Here is a 15,542-nt window from a genome sequence, read left to right on the forward strand (position 1 = left end):
GAGGAAGAATATTCCTCTCGAGAATTTTTGAGTCCCTCTCAAAAATTATATCCCAGTTTCTATTGTAGAGAGGAATAGAAATCTTACGGGAGATATGACCGAGCCCTTGTAGTGCCTACGTATCCCGTTGATGCAGGAATCATGTCAAACATGGTTCCCCCTCAAAGGTTGACAAAATAACGAAGAAACCGACCAAGACCGACATAGACCGCCTACGTATCTCATTCTTGAGAATTCAGGTCGAACGTAGTTCAAACACAAAAAAATATTTGAAGGGGATAAATTGGGTGACCGAGGCCGACATAGAACGCCTACGTATCTCATTCTTGAGAATTTAGGTAAGATGTAGTTAATTACAAGAGGGATAAAATTTAAACCATACAAATAGAAGAAAAAATAGAACAATTACAAATAAATGAAAGGAATACAACCTGAAACTTTACACATAATATCTCTTGACAACATCTGAGTTGATTGGTTTCGGCCACGCGGTGTCATCTATCTCTGACAGGACCAAAGCACCTCCAGATAATACTTTACGAACCATGTGAAGTCCTTTCCAGTTTGGTGCAAATTTTCCTTTGTACTCATATTGATGAGGAAAAATGCACTTAAGTACTAACTGACCGATTTCAAAAGTTCTAGATCTTACTCTCTTGTTGAAAGCGCGAATCAATCTCTGTCGATACAAGTGACCCTGACAAACGGCAACCATTATCTTCTCATCAATCAAAGTTAGTTGATCAACCCGCTTGCTGACCCATTCAACATTACTTAACTTAGCTTCTTAAATGATTCTCAAAGACGGTATTTCGACTTCAGCAGGTATAACTGCTACTGTTTCATACACTAGCAAGTATGGAGTAGCTCCAGTCGACGTTCTGACAGTCGTTCGATAACCCAATAAAGCATATGGCAACATCTCATGCCAACCTTGGTGATTGTTAATCATTTTCCTCAGGATCTTCTTGGTATTCTTAATGGAAGCCTCTACAGTTCCATTCATTTGCTGGGGAGAAGCGGTTGAGTTTCGGTGAGTAATTTTAAATTGCTCACATGTATCTCTCATCAAGTGACTGTTGAGATTTGCACCATTATCAGTAATGATGGATTCTGGTACTCCAAACCTGCATATCAGATTGTTGTGAACGAAATCAGCTACAATTTTCTTGGTTACCGATTTTTAAGAAGATGCTTCCACCCACTTGGTAAAATAATCAATAACGACTAAAATGAATTTGTTTCCATTTGACATGGACGACTCTATCGGACCAACGATGTCTATACCCCAAGCTACAAATGGCCAAGGTGAACTCATAGCATGAAATTCGTGAGGTGTCACTCAGATCAAATTGTTGTGCACTTGACATTTATGACATTTTTGCATAAACTTGCAACAATCATTCTCCATAGTCATCCAGAAATACCCGGCTCAAAGGATCTTTCTTGCCAAAGGTAGCCCATTCATATGCGTGCCACAAACTCTAGCATGTATTTTTTCAATAAGTTTTGCAGCTTCAACAGCATCGACACATATGAGAAGACCCAAATCTGGAGTCCTCATATAAAGGATTTCCCCACTTACAAAGAAATTGAGAGCTAAATGGCGTATCGACTTATTCTGGTTTGATGTAGAACTTAAGGATAATTTCTGAACTCAAAATATTTCTTTATATCAAAATATCATGGCAAAGCGTCTGGTTCTGCTTAAACATGTGAACAATAAACTGGATGTTCTTTCAGATCTATACCCAGAGGATCAATCTTATCAGTATTCGGATATTTAATCATTGAAGCAATAGTGGAAAGAGCATCGGCCAACTGATTTTGTATTCTGGGAGTATGTTGAACTCGATCTTACGAAATCTTTTACACAACTTTTTTACATACTGTACGTAAGGTATAATCTTCGAGTTTTTCGCAGCCATCTCTCCTTGAACATGATGAATCAACAAATCTAATTCTCCAATAACCAATAGCTCGTGGACGTTCATGTCAATGGCCATTCTCAAACCAAGAATAATAGCTTCGTATTCGACCATGTTGTTCGCGCAATTAAATCATAGTTTAGCGCCGTGGGATAGTGTTGACCAGACTCTTACACTAAGAGTGCTCCAATACCTTCACCTTGATGATTTGCCGCTGCATCAAAGAATAGTCTCTAACCGGGGTATGTTTCAGAAATATCTTCACCCACAAATGACATCTATTCATCGTGAAAATAAGTTTTTAGCGGTTCAACTCTTCATCAACGAGATTTTGTGTAAGATGATCAGCCAAGACTTGTGCTTTTATCGCCTTCTGAGTCACATAGATAATATCAAACTCCCTCAACAGCATTTGCCACTCATATAAATTTCCGGTCGGCATCGCCTTCTGTAAGATATACTGTGGCAGGTCCATTCTGGAAATGAGGTATGTAGTATAAGAAGATAAATAATGTCTCAACTTATGGACAAGCCAATTCAAAGCACAACACGTTCTCTCCAAAAGAGTGTAACGAGACTTGTATGGAGTAAGCTTCTTGCTTATGTAATAGATAACTCTTTCCTTCTTTCTTATCTAGTCGTGTTGATCGAGTACGTATCCAAATGCACTATCCGAGACGGACAACTAAAACAACAAAGGACTCCCTTCTCGCGGAGGAACCAGTACTGGCGGGTTGGAAAAATAGTTCTTGATAGAGTCGAAATCAATCTGACACTCTTCAGTCCACTTTGTTGGAGCGTCTTTCTTCAACAGTTTGAAGATGGGGTCACACACCACGGCTGATTGAGCTATGAATCGACTAATATAGTTTAACCTCCCTAAGAAACTCATCACTTTTTTTCTCGTCTTCGGCGGAGGTGTAACTCTTGAATTGCTGTAATCTTAGAAGAATTGAGCTCAATACCCTTTCTGATGACTATAAATCCCAACAACTTGCCGGCTGGTACTCCAAAAACGCATTTCGTGGGATTTAGCTTCAATTTTTAGCGACGCAAACAATCAAAGAACTTCCTTAGATGTGTCAAATGGTCTGAACTCTCGTGGGACTTGATTATGACGTCGTCTACATACACGTCGATATCCTTATGAATCATATCCATGAAATATAGTCGTCATAGCCCTCATATAGGTAGCACCAGCATTCTTGAGGCCAAATGGCATCACTCTATAATGATATACACCACAAGGTGTAACAAAAGCTGTCTTTTCTGCATCTTCCTCATCCATCAGAAACTGGTAATAACCTATGTAACAATCCACAAATGATGCATTTCATGCTTACCACAATTATCAATCAAAATATGAATATTCGGCAATGGAAAATTATCCTTCGGGCTAACCTTGTTGAGATCTCTGTAGTCGAAACAAATCTTGTTTTTTCCATCTTTCTTGGCAATCGGAACAATATTGGCTAACCAAGTTGGGTATTGTGTCAGTTCCACCAATCAAGATTCGATCTACTTGGAGATCTATTCATTGATCTTTAAACTCAGTTCAGGCTTGAACTTCTGAGCCTTTTACTTCACCAGATCGAACCACAGACTAATCGGCAGTTTATGAGATACAATATCGGTACTCAGCCCTTGCATGTCACCGACTTCCCAAACGAACACATCAATATATTCAACAAACAATTGAATTAGGCCTTTTCTTTGAGTTTCATTTAAGTGAATGCTGATCTTAACCTCTTTAATTCACTCTGAATCCCCCATATTTACTGTTTCCGTTTCCTCTAGATTTGGTTTATGCTGATTTTCAAACTGCTGAAATTCCTTGGCAATATACTCTGATACCTCACTTTCTTCTTCCTAATCATGAACCTCGTCATCACCATCCTCATTTTGTTCATTCAGCTCGTGAAATGACATGACATTGCTAGGTTTAGAACTTACATTACTAAAACCATAAATGGACAAAGTTAGGAAAGGAAAGTATAACAGAGGAGTAGATAAACAAATTCTAAAATAAAAGAGGCTTTAATTCAAATTGGAAAAAAACAGTGCAAACTTTGGCCATGGAGTAAGGCCATGTTGCCCTTTTAAACATCACGATGGAAAATTTAAAATTTAAACACTTAAAAAAATGCAAAATAGTGGGTCTCGGGCCTCCTCCGGACTACCATCGATTAAAATATGCATAAAACGATGCTCTTTTACCAAGGAGTTTAGGGGATCAGGATGGGTGTGGAGGTCCAGTTCTGCATCATCTCTCCTGGCTGAGTATCACAGAATCCTTTCACCTCGACCTCTTCTTCAATGATAGCATCGATCTCTTCAAAAAGGCCATATATTCTTTTCCCAAGGTCCTCCTGCTTGACATATTCACGGACAGGGAAGAATTGATATAGGTGAGGTATTATCTTGGCCAATGCTTGATCCTTCTTTTTCTTTGTCTTCTCATCATCATCTGTGGGGACGTACCCCAACACATTCCTTGCACCTTTGACGGGAACTTGAATGGGCTTAACAATTCCTTGGGAATTCCTTCCCAATTCGAAACCTGGCTCAAATCCACTTTGCAGCATCACAGTGGCTATCATCTTGTACACAGTAGGCATGGGAATCTGTAGGTCTAAGTCTTCACCAGTGGCATTTACCAGCTACACTGTATAGAAATCTGTACCTCGCGATATCTCATCAATGATCACCATCTGTCTTCCCGAGTGACTCCCTTCGCCATGAATAACCAGCTCTTCATTTTTCAAAGAAGTTTCATCATCCGATGCCAAGTAAAAGGGACAACTCCAGCCATATGGATGAAAGGCCTTCCCAAAAGAAGGTTATAGCTGGTATCATTGTCCAAGACTTGAAAATGTGCACTGAATTCTGCTGGACCCATTTGGATGATCAGATTCACGCTCCCAAAGTATCTCTCTTTACTCAGTCAAAGGCTCTCACATTGACTTGACTTTGCTCAAGTTTTTCCGAAGTCAAACCTTAACTGCCTCAGCATCGACAGAGAGCAAATATTCAGACCAGATCCATCATCCACTAAAATATGATTTACGACCTTCTCGCGACATACAACAGTGATGTGCAACGACTTGTTGTGTGATCTCCATTTTAAAGGTAACTCATCATCGCAGGCCCTCGAATAACTTTGTTAATCATAGCGGACACATTATCGCTGCTTGTGCTGACGGGCACATAAGTATCATCAATAGACTTTATCAAAGTCTACCTGTGCGATTAAGAACTCATCAGCAGGGCCCACACAGAAATCTGGGTTGCAGTCTTCTCCAAATGCTTGACAATAGAATAATCTTTCGGTTGCATTCTTCTCCAGAATTCCTCTACCTCACCCTCGCTTATTGGCCTTTGAGCTTGATCTTTCTTTTGACTTCTGAGAGAAAGCTTCTCAAGAGTATAACATCTTACGGATCGGGTCATACCTTGTGCAACAGCATTCTCAATCACAAATTTTGGTTTGCTAAGAGTTTTTGACGGCATCAAGTCAACAACCTTTGCGGGTATCAAGGTAACGAACTCTTTCTTCTCTTTAATACTCAAAGCAGCTACAACCTTTTACAACTCATCATGAACGATTGGAGTTATTACTTTCGTCCCACACCGATCATCGTTTGTTTCTATCACACTGACGTTGCCGCCTCCATAATTCGGCAAAGGATTGGTATTGAGATTAGGTGCAGTTGTTTGGAGAGAAACCACCTCTTGGTCGATTAAATTCTTAATCTTGTGCTTGAGGTTGATACATTCCTCAGTATCATGCCCAACACTGTTGGAATTATAAGCACACCTCTGATCTGGCCTATAGAATTTCGAATTGATATCCACAGGTTTCAGCCCAACTAGGTGAATATATCCGGCTACAACCTGCCGCTCGTACAGCTTTGTTCGGCTTTGTGAGAGCACAGTGAAATTCCTCGAAGGTTTCTTCTTGAACCTAGGTCGAGGGGGATCATAACTTCCTTGTAGGGGAGGCATCTGTTGATAAACTTGATTGTTAGGACGGGGAGTTTGATTCCTAGGATATGAGTTTGTTTGGTAGTTTGGTATTGGAGTTTTGTAGCTCGGGTGGGGATTTTGATATGATGGAGCTTGGACTTGATACGCGGGGGGGTGCTCTGTATCTCGACTGCACGTTAGCACAGTTGGGAGCAACACCCTGGTAAGGAGATGTAATTTGGTAAGGTGGAGGATGATTTGGGTAAATGGGAGATAGATTTTTGTAATTGGGGGGTGGACTTTGGTATAGTGGAGCTTGGACGTTTGGATAAGTGGAGGTAGCATTCTGATAAATTGGAGGATAATTGGGATGACTAGCTTTTGTGTAGCAAGCTTGGTAGGAATTTTGAGAAGGCCCCGAACGACCTTAGGAATATGATGAGCTTCTGGGAGTTTTCTTTCCACCATGAGAAACAGCAATGATTTCTACTCTTTTCTTCTTCAACGTTCCTGGCGATCCGGGTGATACAGCAACACATGCTATCTTTCCCGTTTTCAACCCATCTTCGATAGTCTCACCAACTTTGACTATATCAGCAAATTTTATTCTTACGAGCAATAGAATTTGATCATAATACTCGGGTTCTTGCACCTGCACGAACACTTCTACAATTTCTTTTTGAGACATGGGCGGTCTCACCCTCGCCGCTTCTTTTCTCCACCTATAGGCAAACTCTCTAAAGCTCTCGGTTGATTTTTGTTTTATCTTTTCCAAAGAGTATCGATCTAGAACAATTTCTACGTAGTAAGGGAATCGATCGATAAAATATTTGGCCAATACATTCCAGATGGTTCATTACCTGGTTTCATGCGAGGTGAACCATTCAACAGCTTCTCCACACAGGCTTCGACTGAAGAGACGGATCAATAGAGTTTCATACCTTACAACTCCCACGAGCTGGTCACACTAGGCTCTCAAATGAGCCATAGGGTTGCCCACTCCTCCAAAAGTGTCAAACTTCGTGATCTTTAACCTCTCAGGAAGGTCCGAATTTGGATGAATACGTAAGTCTTCATATTGTCACGACCCAAAACGAGTCGTGAGTGGCATCCATACTAACTACCTAGGTGGACGAACCAAGAAATTCACACCCCAACATGTACCAATAATTCAACTGCGAATAAAAGATTGCGGAAGCTCCAAAATTTATTAACTATCGTTTTCCAAAACATGAAAGTCATCACAACAAGGACATCTAATCTCTAATTACTAAGTCTAAGAGTATCAAAGACACCAAAATAAATGAATAAAATGGTATGTGTCCGAAAGTATAGGACATCATGTCATGACCGAAAGAATCCAACACGAGCTTGAATGAATAGCTCACCCTGGAACTTGATACGCGGGAGGCTGGCTAGAGATGAGGGAAATCTGAAGTCATAGGTACACTCACTGCATTTCATAAAAGGGAAACAAAGAAAAACACAAGTAGGACTCAGTACGGAGGGCAACATGTACTGAGTAGGTATCATCGGCCAACCCAAAATAGGAACTAATATACAATAAATAATAGTATGAACTCAACTGTATCACTTAACAGGTGATAAACAACAAACAACATAAACAAGTATCAACAACATTGAAGTAAGCTCGTAATAAGTCAATGATATCAAGATCACACATGAGGACTCATGCCTCAAAACCAAACCATTTTGGGAGTTGAGTTCTTTGAGATTGAGTACCTTCCATTAATTCAACATGTTTTTCCTTTAATATTACCGTGTCGGAACGTGACACTCCGATCCAAGAATACCTGTCGGAACGTGACACTCCGATCCAAAAATATCGTGTCGGAACGTGACACTCCGATCCAAGAATATCATTAATTTATCATTTAATATCACCACTCTTCCATTTGTTAATAATATTTCATTGAGCCTTCTTTATTCAAGGCATCACTTCAATAGAGAGGGTTCAAGATTATAAATTCTATGGTCTCAGGATTTAAGACCAATCACAAACCACACAACCAAATCACACAGTCACATAGTCAAGTACATAGAGAACTTCACAATATCATTCAATGCATATCAGTCACTATTGAGAGTTTACTATCAAATAGCATAAACCATAACCTACCTCCATCAAAGAACCGAAGTCAAGCAAGCTAGTTCCTCAATGTCTTTCCTTTCTTCATTGCCTCAGAATGTTTATCTAACAAGTAGGCATAATTCATAAGTTAACAATTCTATAGGTACCAATATCACTATAATCGCTTTCCCAAGTTTTGTCAATCAATATGTTAACTCTAAGATTTTCCAAGTTGCAAGCCTAGGGTTAAGTCTTAATCCTCTCATTAACATAGCTTTGATAGTGTTCGTGTTATATGATACACTTAATATTTAATTATCTATCTCAATAATTTAAAATTTAAATTATAATATAATATTATAACAAAATTTCCAGCATCTAAACTATATTAGTGAATTATTAATGTCAATCCAAAAGTAAATAAAACTGCAGCATCTAAGACCATCCTACATCTTATACATTATTGTTAAACATTACCCACCACCGCTTGTCTACTTTATGTTTTTAAGAACCTACCTTTGCAATTGTTTTCTAACCACAAAAAAAATACCACAATGAATGTTGTATATTATAGCAACAATTACGGAGGACAAAAATAAAATGAAAAGGGACTTGTATGCAGAAACTTTTCCAACTAAGAATTCATTCTCTTTGTCCCTCGTTGGCTTATTAATTATTATTATCCTAATTCCTAATCATTGACATCATTAATTTCCTATGCCAAGATTTCCCTAATTTAATAAAGTAAAACTACATAATTGGTTAGTCTCTTCCATATAAAGATATAAAATCATACGAATATAGGAATAGTATGATGCCATTCAACAGAGCACTATTCTTTTTTCTGAATGCATTCGGCGGTCTTCGTTCTTAATCTTCCTTTCAAGGTAAGTATTCTAACCTAATTTATTTTTTTCTAAATTAATAATGAATCAAAATTTGCTAAACTTTACTACTTTTATTCCCATTTATGGGCTTGACCCATTTATAATAAACTTTAAATTAATTATTTAATACATACCCACCAACTAAATAAATTACTTAATAATTAATCGTCAACTAAATAATCATAGTTACGGCGGCATCAGGGACGCATTAGAACTCTTTCATGGCTTTCTTGATCTCTTCTTTTATGTTGACATTTACCTCTTTCTTTGACCTCCACTCCTTTTCCTGTTCCTCATAATGGTCCAGCTCAAAACCGTGCACATCGTGCTCGACAATGACGGGAATTTTGAAAGTGGTTCTTTTAGGCAAGGGTATAGCTACAGAGAAAGTGTGGGCATTTTGAGCGGTTTGATAATTCTGTGGATTGGCATTCTAATTTAAGTGGTGGTGGGATGTTTGTGGATTAAAAATATTTGGATTTTGGTTTTGATTTTGCGGTGGTGGAGCAGTTTGATGGTGGGTATTTTGAGGATGGGGTGGCATTTGGGGATGGTTGTTTCGAGGAGGAGGTGGAATTTGGTAGGATTCGGAAGCATATTGGGAATTTTGGGAGTCAGATCTGTAACCGACTGATTCTGAGCAGGTGTAGATGGGTGGTTCTGGGTTGGATCCATATTTGAGAAAGGGAAGTAGATTGGAGGTCTACCATCAGCAGCGTTTGCGGCAAAACCTATGGGAGGCAGATCCTGTGTCCGTTGCATTTCTACCCTCATCTCTTCAATATGTTGCATCAGCTGCTGAATAAAATTATTCTGGTCCGCTACGGTGGGTTGAGCCACAACAACATCTGTAAGACTCACTTCTTCATTACTATCCCTCATAATTGTCTTTCCTTTGTCTGAGCTTTGTCTAGGGAAGGAATCCTCGGGACCTTTCAATCTGGTGAAATAGGGATGATCTTCCAACTTTCAATCCACACAGATCAGTTTCAAAGTACATTTGAGGGAACTCAAAGGCGGATTTTTCAACGCAGATTCAGGATACAAAATGCATAATATCACACAGAGAACAGATATACACACAAGTTTCTTTGTTTGAGGGTATCTTCAACTCCCGAGTAAGGACGGAAACACATTTTTTAACAAGTAGGAGTTTGCTTGTTTTAGTTTTGACATTGTCTCAGATAGTCTTTATCACGTTGAGATAAGGTCCTCTTGCAGCTGCTCTTTGACGTTCATTGATCTGGCCTTCGTATCATCTCGTAACATGAAAGGGGAGAATGAAAATTCTTAAAGATAGGGGTCTGGCCTGGAGAGGCTGCCTAGGTATATCGCAAAGAGAATTCAGGCCCAACGTAGTTGGAGTACAAGATAAACATTTTCATTCATTCGTTCATTACAATTACAAGGAAATTGAAAGGCAACAATAGAGCTTTTAAAAGGTAAAATGATGACAACACGTTAATTATTTCACTTCTTGTTGTAGCATTGTTCTCCTCCTTCAGACGACCTAGGAATGGAGGTTTGTAGACGATTTCCTCATTGTCGTCTTCCCCAATTGCTTCAGGGTGAGCGTTATCGAGATCACTATTTGTTCCTTGCTCGTAGATGGGGTATTTTTCGCGCATTTTTTGAAGTTTATCAATCATGTTGCTATGGAAGGCTTTGTTCTTCTTCCTCAATGCGGCCATCTTTTCTCTCATGGAGGTGAATTATTCCATTTCCACTGTCATGTCTTCATCAAGTGACATGCTTTTAGCTAACAAAGCGGCATTCTCCGATTTTATCCTCGCCTTTCTCGCTTTTCTTTCTTGCACTTTCAACCGAAGCATGTCCACCTTCTCTCGCAAGTCCTCTGTCTCCACCTCAACATCTTTATTTTTCTTCATCTGTGATGCCAGATCCTTATCCAGTGTTACGGTTGCAGCTTTGTAGATTGCGGTGGCTATGTCGACTCTGAGCCGTTCCTTCTTGGCTTCTTGAATTTCCCGAGTGATCTGATCGATCTTTCTTTGTAGTTCTTCTCCAGTGAGTTCCATCTGGATGTTCTTACCCTTGTCCATAGAAGTGATTCTTTGCCTTTCCTGAGACGGTAGAATAGTATTTTAGGATTTATGGTATAGGAGGAGGTCTTTAGAGTGAGAAACTCAAGACTTGGAAATTTTGGTCGGACATTCTTTTTTAATAGTGACTTGTTTGCATATTTTGGAAATTTCTGGAAAAAAGTGGGTTTCCAATATCCTCATTCATAGCAACATAGCACATAAAAGTTAAACACACATATCGCGTCCTAAAATATACAGGGGGACCCTTTTGTGCCAAGGGTAGGCCTAGCGCATTCGAATAATGTACGCGTGAATTTGAACCATACAACTAATTCCCCCCAAATAAAAGTGAATAATAATGTTCACAGAGGTGGAAATAAAGGATAAAAAATTATATATAGAGCCCCGCAGGCGCCATTTGAATTTACGAATGTGCATAAAGGCAGGCCCGCACAGGGGTTAAAATTACAAATACATATAGAAAAACCCACGTAGGGGAGAAATCCACTATGTCGCTCCAGATGGTCCTTCTCCGTCGCCGTCTCCCCAAGTCTTGTATTGTTGAAACATATACCTTAGCATCAGCAAGAATCCTTCACCCAGGCGTCCTTTGTCTTCCAAGCTTTCGTATCGCATCCTCTCGATTTTCTCCTTGACCCAGGTATCGAAATCATCATAACCACACCTTAGTCTTTCCACCTCTTGAGTTGCCTTCTCAAATGTATCTTGTTTCTCGACAAACTTAGTGTACACTTCTTGGGCTTATTTCTTTACCTCTTGTAGCTCGGCCACTGCTTTGGCATCTCTGTCGTTATGCTGCGAAAGCTGCGGGGTTTGGGAGGAGACGTTTTGTATGTCCTTCTTTAGCCATTCTTTGTAACCCTTGTCATATTCAGCATTGAATCGGTCAGAAGCGATGGTGTCTTTACCCATATGCTTGGCACTTTTCCATTATCTAAACATTTCAGATGTGTCTTTCACTCTATCATCACCAATATCGTATACATAAGCGCCATAGTACGCCTCTTTGGGTACGATTTGTCTCCTCCCGAACTGTCGCAAGACTCAAAAGGGTGCATAAGGTCAATATCCCCGAATACCTGGTAAAGGAAGAACAATCTATATGCGGCTCTCCACGATGAATTCTTTAGAGATGAAACGGTCAAGCATCCATTGGAGATCTTCTTCTCTTAATTCGGTGAAAATTTGAGCCCATCTCCCCCTTGTTCTCCGATTGTCCATATTCGCCAGTAAGACATGTCATTCAAATCTTTAAGGGTGTTTTTGTTGCAAAAGTATGCAGCTCCCGAGTCCCATCAACCTTCGCTAAATGGTTGAGGATCCACCATGAAGGAGCAAGTTGCATCCTTGGAAATATCGATGCCACACTTTGCATTTTCTCAGGGCTCGATACATATTTGACAGGATGACCGAAGCTATAGGATAGTATTTTATTGTCCCTTGGTTCTCATACCCTTTGAACAAAGTATGCACGAATGTTATAACTCGAGTATTGATACTCGGACTTGGACCATATGGGAATACCATTGTTCTCAATAACACTACAACAAATGCTAGAGGACGAACTTCATTTCATTCTCTGTAGGAGATCTTGAACTCTAGATTGTAATGGCGTAGAACCTTGCATATCCAAATCGGATATAAAGATCTCTGAATGCTACATAGGATTCTTATCACCAGTAGGCAAAGTTTTTTCCCAACCCGAACCAATCAGCAATATTTTCTACAGAAGGTTTATTGGGGGTAAAGATGTCTGCTTGTTTTTTTTATTTCCTTTCTATCCCAGTACCTACTGTGTCTATGGAGTCTCTGAACTCCTCCAAAGTCGGGGTAATTTTTGCGGTTCCGAATTGGAACACCATTCTTTGGGTATCCCAATATCTTGTGAGGACCTCAACCAGCTCTTGCCTACCGTTAATGTTGATCAATTTTGTTAATGCACCCACATATTTGTTGAGGTTTCTTCTATGATCCCCATCAAGATTGTCATGTCACATTTTGAGTTGAGGTGGCGCCGCTATAACTATATCAAACTATGGGAAACGGTCCATATCTATAAAACAGAAGCTAATTAGTTTTATCCACCCCAAATTGGTTTTCATACGTACATCATTCAAATGTCACATAAAATGATGTATCGTGAGGTTGAAGACCTTAGACACGGTTTTGGCGGTTTTCTACTAAATGGACTTAATACACCTTGGGTATTAAGCCACCTTAGGCTAATGCTTAATTTTTTGTTTTGGTTTCGCTCTAGCCTAGACTTACTAGAATAGGTTTCACGTTGACGGTTACCCAATTCGGACAAACATCGGGGTAAAGCTAACAAACAACGTCGGATGACCGCATTCTAACTATTTGTTTGATACTTCCAAATGAATTTTTGTGTATTTCTGAAGAAAGCTGTGGAAAGCCACGTAACTTTTGTTTTCCTAATGCATACTACTTGCCGTTTGGCGGGAGAATGCCATAAAAATGCAACAGTTTCAAAACTAAGGTTAACTAAACAAGTAAACAATTTATCACAAACTGCACTAAAATAATATCCGTTAATACGATTTTCCGATAACTAACTTAGTTTGGCTAAGACTTAAAATTGCAATAAAAAATATTTTTTAGAGTTGTTTGAAAATTAATGTCTAACTTTTATCTAAGTGAAATATCGAACTTGACGAAATTATTTTGAAAACTACTTAAACTTGATTTACTTTTAAGTTGTTAAAACAAAACGGCGTTTGCTGGGATTTTGAAGTTTCTTAACTTTAAATAACTAACAAATAAAGCAAGTAAATAAACAAGAAATAAGAAAAAGGGAAAGAGATTTGTGTCCAAATCCGATTCTGTTCGCCTTGATCGTGTTTTGACCCATTTTTCTTTGTACCTGTCCTAACTAAACAAAATAATAAATGATAATACAAAAGTCACGAGGGCTTAGGCCCAAAAGAACAAAATACAAGACTTAGTAAAAAATAAATTTGAGCTTTTAGCTCAAGTCTTCAACTCTTTGGATTTTTGGATCTTTCTGACTCCGGGGTCTGTTCGCCGGTGTCATGGCTTGATTCGATGAGAGAAAATGTGAGTCGTTATGACTCTCTCAAAATGCAAGGGAGAGATGATATGAGTCCGTGGCGAACTCAAGTAGATTTCACATGCAAGACAATGAATAAAGTACATTAGCATATACATATATTTTTAGGAAAAAACAATGAAGAGTGATAAATAAACCATTGGAGGATATAATTCAAAAAAAATTTCATGCAAACAAACTCCAACTATATGAAATTGAGGTGGCTGCAATTACACATGACAATACCTTCAATGCTTATGGCTATGGAAGTTACAACACAGGTTAAAAGAGAAAATAACACAAAAACAAATAAATAATAATAATAAAAAAATATAAGTTCTAAAAAAAAAACCTTTGAGAGGGCATAAAAGTAAACTGAAGAGGGGCATGTGCTTAAAAATATCAAGAGAAACATATACGACTTCCATACATCATACAATAGTAATGAAAAGAGAAAACGTAGCTCAATAAATCCGTTCGGATGAACGACAAATTGGTAGATATAGAAGGGAGAGTTCAACAACTTTCAGTAATGGGTTTCAGAAGAGGAATAACAAGACACTTACACAAAAAGGCAAGGAGCATCAACAACAGTATAAATCGGCTAAAATTTCGTACTCAATCTCTGACTAATTCAAAAAAACAAGAATATGCACCTCATACTAAAACAAGCATCGACCTAATGAAAACTATCAGCAAAAAATCACAGAATAGTGGATTCCAAAGTTTAACCGAACATGAAAAAGAAAACAAAAAGAAGTAAAGGGAAAATTATCGGAGGAAGTAGATTACCTGTTTCTGGGCAGCAGAACTGTATCAAGAGCGCACCGGAAGTGACTCCACAACCGCGAAACTCGAATACGAGTAAATAGTAGGAATCTGAACAGCAGCTTGACCCGAAAACCAAACTATGAACCTTTGCTGCCTCTTGTGACCTTGTCTTTGCTGCACGCGGATGGAATTTGCTTTTGTTGTGCGCGTGTCAGGAAGACGAGCTGAGTGGGGCATTGAAATTGTTGTGTACTGCCTGTTGGGGTCGAAGTTGTGTTGTGAATTAGAAGCTTTTGAAAAAGCTGAAGACCTTCTGGGTATTCTTTTGGACTGGGTGAAAGAAATGGATCGGGTTAAAAATTAGGCTGGATCTGGTATAAAAAAGGTTGGGCTGCTAGAAAATGGGATTAGGGATATGGGATGAGTAAAATGGGTGGACTGGAAATTGGGTTCAAAATTTGGGTTTGCAGACAAATTGGAAAAAGGGCCCGAGAATTTGGTCTTCCGATGTGTCTAAGGATTTCACTAATAATTACATAATATGAATTAACATAAATTAATTAATGAGCTTCTTAATCTTAACAAAATAAAATAATTATTTCAATTATAAATTAATTAACCTAAAAGTATAAATTATTATTTAAACCACACTAGTTGTCTAAATATTTTACTAGAACTAAAATACTTTTCAGATAATTTTTGAAGAATCATAAAATATACTAATTATATACATAATTATGTAATATATATATATATATATATATA

Source organism: Solanum pennellii, chromosome 10 (assembly GCF_001406875.1).
Source record: "Solanum pennellii chromosome 10, SPENNV200".
In the NCBI taxonomy this organism is placed as follows: Eukaryota; Viridiplantae; Streptophyta; class Magnoliopsida; order Solanales; family Solanaceae; genus Solanum; species Solanum pennellii.